The sequence below is a fragment of the Glycine soja genome, chromosome 11, assembly GCF_004193775.1.
Source record: "Glycine soja cultivar W05 chromosome 11, ASM419377v2, whole genome shotgun sequence".
NCBI classification, from domain to species: Eukaryota; Viridiplantae; Streptophyta; class Magnoliopsida; order Fabales; family Fabaceae; genus Glycine; species Glycine soja.
The window spans coordinates 50,022,035-50,030,938 of NC_041012.1; positions in this window are offsets into that span (position 1 = coordinate 50,022,035).

The window sequence follows — 8,904 nt, forward strand, 5'->3', positions numbered from 1 at the left end:
CCGGAACAAATAATTGCCATATCTGAATTCATCCATTCCTTAACAAGTACGTAACTGATAAGAAAATGTTAATTTTAGCTCACTGGAGCATACTTGAAAAATACTCGGAAACCCCTCAATTGTTCAAATGCATGCAACATATAGAGTATGTTTTTGTAAAACAACATAGAAGATATGAACACGCAATCCACCCAATGCGTATTCAGTAACATAATATAAGGAGTAATTTTAGCTTTTACTTCCAAATCCCGAAAATTGGCTTAAATATATAAAAGGAGAAGCAAATATGCATGGCATGTGATAGATGGTCAGAAATTCAATTAACTAAAATAAACATCAAAGGGGATTTTAGGTTTCAACCCTCAAAAAAATAAAAGGAAGAACCTATATTAATTTTTTATATAGGAAACCGCACTACATTTTATTTTTTTAATTGTTCTTGAATTGGGTGTTATGCCTCTCCTAATATTTGCGGGTCAGGAATCTTGGAATGGATAATGAAAAATTCAAATAAGGTACTAGCTAGTAGCATTTGATATGAGTTTTTAACAGTTTTTAAGTTATTTTGTTCTAATTAATTTTTATAAAACTTATATTTTGAAATTTTTTCCTTAATTTTTAGACTTCATCTAAAACAATGTCTGACTTGACTTTTTCTCTTAATGAGAAAAAAAATTCCTAACTAAAAACTACCTAAATAAAGTATAACTCCTAAAAGATAATTTAAATCATATTAATTAGTCCTTAAATAATAAAAATTATTCTTAAATTATTTATAGACATTTCGTCCGTTAATTTAATCCTTGAATTTATATTGTAATAACTGAATTCAAGTCTAAAATATTTGTTGCAAGGATTCATTTGTCCAAAACACATATTCAGAGAACCTGTTAGAGTCGAGTTAGTAAAAAGAAGTTTAAGTAACATGCATGTATTAAGTTTTAAGTTCAAATTTCATTATCTTCATTTATATATTTTACAATAATAAGACTTTGAGCCCGAATATAATTGGCTATTTTATAGCGGTTAGTAATAGTGACTAATACGATCTGCATCATATATTTCTAGAGATTAAATAATAAATACTATTTTATTTTAAAAAAAATATTGTTAATATGATTTCATGCTTTTATTATCATTTGAAGATTGCTAGTGTAACTTAGCAAATGCTTGGACCTCGCACTCTTAATAATGTGCTTTATCGTGAAAATTTAATCTTGTACCCGGCCTTTGTTATTAGGCATGGCAATGGGACGGGGCGGAGTCGAGTCTTGTTTGCTCCACTCCTGCCCCGACTTTCCGTTCTTGTCCTTGATAATGAAGGTATATATTTACCTTATTTTTATTTTCGATGGGATTAGATTTTTTTCGTCCCGTTCCGTTTTTGACATATTTATAAAATTTTATTTAAAAATATAATTTTTCATAAAACGAAAAATATAATTTTAAGTAACAATCATAACATATTTTTAGATTATACATGACAACATAAAATTCAATTCAACACTAACCTAAAATTCAATCTAATAGTTTCATGTTTTAATGTGTTATATATATATGTAATGATATTTTTGTAAATTAATTATTAGCGGGATGGATTCGGGATGAATATTAATTATCTCATCCCAACTCCAACCCCCAACTCAACTTTAATTATCGGGGAAAATCCGACTCTGACCCAATCCCAATCAACTCAGATTTTTTTTGTCAAAATCGAGACAAATATGGGGTGAGTCCCGTTGCCATGTCTGTTTGTTGTTTTAATAGCTTGATTGACATAAACATTTGTTTGTAATTGCATGGATAACGACAATTAATGTTGAATATAAATAAATAACCAAGTTAATCAAAGATTAATTATAAATATGGTGGGTCATGCATCTTATGGGTGGGTCAGATATGTTGGTTGACTAGTCAAATTTATTTCAGTCCAGGAAACACATATAGAAAAAGTAAAAGTAAGTGACTAGGTGATGGAAACTGTGCCCAACATCTCAAGGCACGATACACACGGTAATGTTGTTTGAATTGGCATTTTCGTTGAGAACTAAATATGGCATTCTTACTTCCTAGCACTTCTGCTATTAATGTTTAGATTGACTATGGCACAAATTGATAATTTTGAGTTTGAATCATTAATGTGTAGTTGTGTAAAATATTTTATTGTAAAATAATATATGTAATTTTATAAAAATAAAATAATTATACCACTTCTTCTTTTAAGTTAATTATGCTACTTCTTAAATCTACAAAATCTACGTGTGTGAATATAAACTAGAAATCTTAACACTTCCAATTGAAAACCAAAATCATCATCAAATATATTACTTAAATATTCTAATAAATTCAATTGTTAGTGCAGTAGTGCATCATTTTTCTTACTTACACCGATAGGAACTTTTAATATAACTGTACTAAGTTACTAACACGACCAAATTTGAACATTTTATTATATCCACGCTCTAATGAGTGTGGAAGTGGAAGTAGAACAGTGTATGCTTGAAACTAAATTTGGGAACAAAAAAAAACTGTAACGGACAGAGTCAATACCAATGGGTGAGGATGAGACGGGATTGACGATTTTGTAGTAGTAGTAGTACGTAGTAGTTTTTCACCCAGCATAATTAGAGTTATTAATTATCCATAAAAGTACTTATAAAATAATATTTTAGTAAGTATTTAATTGTTTAATGTTAACTAGCTTGGAAAGATAATCATTAGCATGTTTAAATATGAATTTAGTTCATTTATGCTGTCATATTCTCGTTGAAATCTAATAATAATGTAAAAAGAAAGAATTTAAATCCTCTTGTATTGAATAAAATATAGTTATGTTTATCGGCGATTAAATAAAAATGATATATTTATATGGTATTTAATAAAAGGTACGTTTTTTCCTCCTTGCTGATACGATCCAATAGGAACCTGTATTGAGAGTGGAGGTGGGAGTGGGAGGCATGATATCGGCGAGGAGATTTGGTTTGTCGGCGAGAGGCGGGTTGGTCAAGATGATAGAAAATGTGTACCCAACACGTGCCACCAAAACTACGGCTATCCAATGTATCACAGTTTATATTACGAGGAAAGAACATAGAACAACATATGGCAAATTTTACTTTAATAATTTTTACATTATAAAAAAAAATAGTCTCCATCTATCGGTTGAAAAATATTATTGGTGAAAAAAAAATGGACATGATGTATATTCCCCTATAATTGTTTTCTATATTTTTTCTTTATAAAAATATAAATGTATTTAATGTGTTGAGAGTATTAAACAAATAATGTTGGAAATATATATTAAGATATATTCCATACTTATTACATAACTGAGAGATCTATGCGTATTTTTCTTTTTTGATAATTTCAAGCTGCTTCAGTTAATTTTTAGTTTTAATTACTTTTATGTAACATTTTATCCTTATTTTACTTATATAAAAATAATTAATTAGATCCTTTATATATGCATGTTCGATATGACCTGGTCGTCATATGCATGAAAATTAAATCTGAGACGAATAATTAATATTTGTGTGAGTCATGAAAATATGATTGATTTTGATGATATAATAATTTATATTTTTTTTTCTCAAAAATGAGTTAAACTTCTTTGACTCACTCCTAATTAGAATTAACCATAAATTAAAAAAAAAAGTATATTTATTTTTAAAAAAATTCTTAATGATGAGTAAAGATGAACATTTGTTTGTTTAAAACAAACTTAAACCAATCTTCCAATGAAACAAAACCACGTAGTATTATCAGAAAAGATAGTAGGGTTGTTTGGTGAATGATGATAATTGCCACGTGAACAAAATGATGGAGGCAATACACGCGCATCAAGGCTTAGGGGCAGGGATGACCTAACGATAAGGAAGATTTAAAGAAAATTTTAAAAGAAATTTTTTACATTAAATATGTGAACTTTTTTATTGACATATTTAATATTTTTATTAATATATGGTATTTTTTACTTTAGAAATACTAATAAAATATATTTTTATTAATAAACCTAAAATATAAGATTTAATTATTTTACGTTTTAGATTATTCCTCCCAAAGAGAGTACACATCATGCTTCAGGAGTTAGGTGATGATGAAATGATGAATAAATAGTTGAATACTCTCATAGTCATGATCACGAAAACAAAGCGGTGTTATAATCATCTCCGTTATTGATCATTATTGTTAACTTCCAATTACAACCTCCAAACTCGTTTCCTTTTGGTAATTACTTATCCCATATTTTCAACGTGGCTACTGCCATACTGGCTGGTGCACGCACACGTAAAAGAGAAAATGCTCGCCATGCAAGACATGTCACTCGACACCAAGTACCCTTTTTTTCTCCAAAATAATAATCTGTTCATTTGCTGAAACCTCAAATACCAAGAAAACTTCAAACTTTAAAATATTTTAATACTTAAAGATAAATATAGTAATACTGTTTTAAAAAGTGTATTATATTAATATATTTTTAACTTAGACAAACCGCACTAAATTCATTATGCGATAATGCAAAGTAAAGAAGACAAATGGAGAAGTTTTCAATGGGAAAAGAAATAAAGGTGGGGTGGGGTTGGGTCCTTGGGGGGCTAGTCTTCATCAGCAAGTTTTCCCTATCAACGCGGTCGTGATAATGCCACGAATCCAACAATTTTACATACACCAATTATTTCAACAGAGAATTTAGAATATATTATTGTTGATATGCGACGAGTCTTAAGAAAACGGATATTGATGTGTGTCGGTGCAAGTTGTTTTCATCGTTATTTTCTTATGGGATTTTGTTTGCGTCAGTTCAAAATTCGTAAGCCGTGCATGCGTTCGTATGTTGTTCGTTTCACAATATTTTATTCATAAGAATTTTGAAAAGGTTGTGAAATGTTAAGTGAAATATATAATGCTTACAGAATACAGATATTACAGAAGTGCTTAATTTCACGCACTTGTCTCAATTCGTTTTTAAAATCCTAGCTCATTCAAAAAATGTTATGCTAGCTCCACTATGTTCTAGCGATATCATTTTCTAACATAAAATGCACTCATGCCGCCAGTGCCAGCAACGTGAAATTGCATTCTAATTTAAGAACAACTGGGTTGTGATTTATTGACTATTTGCTATTTATTCAAGCGGCAACTTTATCGAATGCAAATCATAATGCGATGTGGGTTTTGTTCATTTGATTTTATGTGTGTTTGGTAAAATTTGTTGATAAATTGTTACAAGTTAGAAGTTCATTTAAAAAAAAGGTTATAAATTAGGAGTTGAAAGTGTATTTGCTAGTTAATTTAATTGAAAATATTTGTTAAATTTAATTGCTAAAGTAACTAATAAGAATAAAATGATATATATGAAAGAGTATATTTAATTTTTTCATTTTAAGTTAAAACTTGATAATTATATATTTTATATTTTAATGTACTCTAAATAATTTGTCACCTAAAAAAATAGGATAATATTATAACGATTTTATTAAATGTAGTAAGATGATATAGATCGGTTTATATGATAAAGTTTGATGATCTTATATTATGAAAAAAAAGACATGTGATGAGTGTGAGGGTAAGAGTGAAAAAAGTGTTAAGAGTTTTAAAGATATTTTTTTATAATAAAGATAACGAGATTAAAAAAAAAAAAAAAGTTAGGAGCTTATAAATTCGATCGCTGCGTGAAAGATACGTTCCATAAAACTAGGAAATGAACTGACTGAAATATTAAAACTTACAGCTAATAAGCTAGCTAAATAAACAAAAAGTGCCTAGTAAAACTACTGTTAATTAAATTAGGTGATAAGCGTAAAATAATATAAAATGATATATTTAATTACTTGCCCATAACTCAAAAATTTGGTAACTGTATATATTTTTAAATAATTATTGTTTTATATTAAAATTTATTTCAAAAAATATCATCTTAAAAACTAATAAGGTAATAATTTCATAAAATTTTAGGCTAAAATATAATTTTTATTTTTCTATTTTCTTAAATTTGTGATTTTAATTTTCCTAATTTTTAGTTGGGACATTTTATCTTTTATTTTTAAAAATTTTACAATTTTAGTCCTTATGATTAATTTTAAATATTGATCTATATATTATGTAAAATTATCTAACATGTCTTTATTTTTTATTCATTTAACAAATATTTTTTAATTATTTAATTACTAATTATTTTAATTTATTAGAAAAATACATAATTAATTCTGAAATTTAAAAATAAACTAAAATCATATAATTTTTAAAAAGTGAGAAATGAAATGTTTAAATTAAAAAATGAGTTTAAAATTGTGAATTTTTTAAAAATGAAAGATAAAATGTATGAATTTAAAAAATAAGATGAGTAAAATCACAAAATTTGAAAAAACAGGATAAGGAAAGTATTTTAGCCTAAATTTTATTATAATTTTAAATAACATAAAATGTTGTCCTCCATTTCTTTTGGATTGGCTGGGATACGGTGAAAACGTATTGAGAAGACCTAGCCAGGCCTAAAGCATGTTCGTTGTCTCATGGGCTTTACGTATCAGGCCTCTAAAAACAGGCCCATGCTTATTTTAGTAACCGATTTGGGCTTCAGATTTTTTGGTTTCGAAAAAAAAATGAAACATATTTTATTTTATGACTATGTTTTTTGTCTTTTAAGAAACGTTTTTTTTTTTAATTTCTAGTATAAATATTTGAAAACATGAAACATATTGAAAAAAAAAGTAATAATTTATAATTAAAAAAATGAAAACATAAAATTAAAATAAAAAACAACTTCTCAAAATAAAGAATCCTGATATAATTAAGTAAACATACAAAGATGGTTTTCTATATTATGTTTCTAATTCATTTCTTCTCGCAAAAAAAAAAACACGAATTCAGCTATCTCGTGCTAAGGAGTTTTTATTAATAAAAACTATACCACGAATCAATAATCTAAAAAAATGTACAAAGATACATAAATAATTTTAATATTATATATTTAACAATATTTTCAACCAATCAAATTGAAAACAACGTAATAAGTATTCATGTTTTGGTTTTGCTAAATTATTTAGAAAAATTCTTTTACAAGCTAAACATATTTTTTTAAATACGTCATGTTTGGATAGATAATTCAAATATTACTGAGTTGTGACAAAGAAAAGAGCGTTTAATTTTCTCAAAAGCTTTCTTTTAGGTAGTTCATAGGTGGACACAAAGTTTATTGGTAGTTTTAAGTAACATGACGGGTGATCTGAATCGTTGGAGCACTTAAAGCAAAAAAAGAAAAAGAAATTAAAGATTGACATTGATCTGATCATGGATAATAAACTTTTTTTTCTTCCAAAATATTCACAAATATTATGCTACAACTCACAATATAATCCCCCTTCCCTTTCTCTTTTCCTTCACTTATGTCCTTATAGCGATAGCTCATAATTTTCATCATGCATCTTTAACTTGCACTAATGGTCTTATATTCACGCACGCATCATTGTTCTTCCAATCTTCCATGAAACTAACCCAATAACAAATCGTGTCCTGTTGAATGGGTGACATTAAATTAGAATGAAGTTGACTAGGTCTTTTCAGCGACGGAAGTTAAAGTGTCATACATGCTTACATGGACGTCTTTCATATTTTAATTTGATTAATGAATTGTATATCCCATTTCAGTAATAGGGTTTGGTGTACAATGACGCGGAAAATATATAATCTACCAACTCATGCATGATGCATACAATCACGATTGTGTTTAGAAATTTTGAGGCCTAAGGACAAAAAAAAATATTGAGATTTAATATAATATAAATTATCAACTTTTTTCTTTTTTCTTAATTTTTTAAAACCAGATTCATGCTTCTTATTTAACATTTTTCATCGCTACAAAGTATAAGAATAAAATAAAATAAAAAGCAACAATTTTTTTAATGAAATAATTTTGCAAAGTAAATAAAACATAATAAAAAATAATAGAACTTGGAAACGAAAAGAATTGCACGACAATATTAATTATCTACTATTACTTCAGTAATTTGGCGTCAACTATTCACTCTGAAAAATCACTTAAAGTCTTCAAAAGAATGCAAAGATGACATGAAAAAGAGAAATAAGAGGATAGAACTAAAGTTTTTTTTTTTGGAATTTAAAGAGGATAGAACTAAAAATAAAATAAACTAACAATTCTGTGTATATAATTTTAAAATATTATATTCGTTATAAGTAAAAATCAAACAGATATAATTTCAGTTAATTTTATTCTTTTGGATGCAATTTTATAGGCACTTAAAATAAGTAAATTTTCCTTTTGACTTTCTTAATATAATGCATGCATACATTGACATTTAAAATCTGAAAGAAACCAATCAATAGTCATTATTTCTAATATTAATATACTATCTAAAATTAATGTTGTTTTGGTTTTTACAATCTAAATTTAATATAATATAGTAGTCAATTATAATCGTTATCAATCTAATAGTAATATGTGTCCAATCCTTTTTTTTTTTTGTTAGAGCAATTTGCGGATTCTAATTCAAAAGATAGATTGTAACATTACATAGTAACTGTTGGAAAAGAACATGGGCCTAAGAATAACTTTAATATTAGATCTTAAATAAGGATTTTTAGCTTAAGATTCATAAGATCTCCCAATAAAAGAGTTGGACAGATCTCTAGCATGGAAAATGAGTTATTGTAAAAGAATCATTAAGATATATACATTATTAAAAAAAATAATTTTTTTACTCTCTCCCTAACAACAAAACGCGGGAGAGACCAAGAAGAGGAGATAAAATAATGATAAAGAAGAAATCAGCCGGGGGAGGAACCAGAGACCAACAAACCATAAAAAAAAAATACATATACCAGCATGGGGGAAAGAGGCTGGGACGAAGTTTCGAAAGGGAAAAGGGAGACTCACGACGAAGGGGA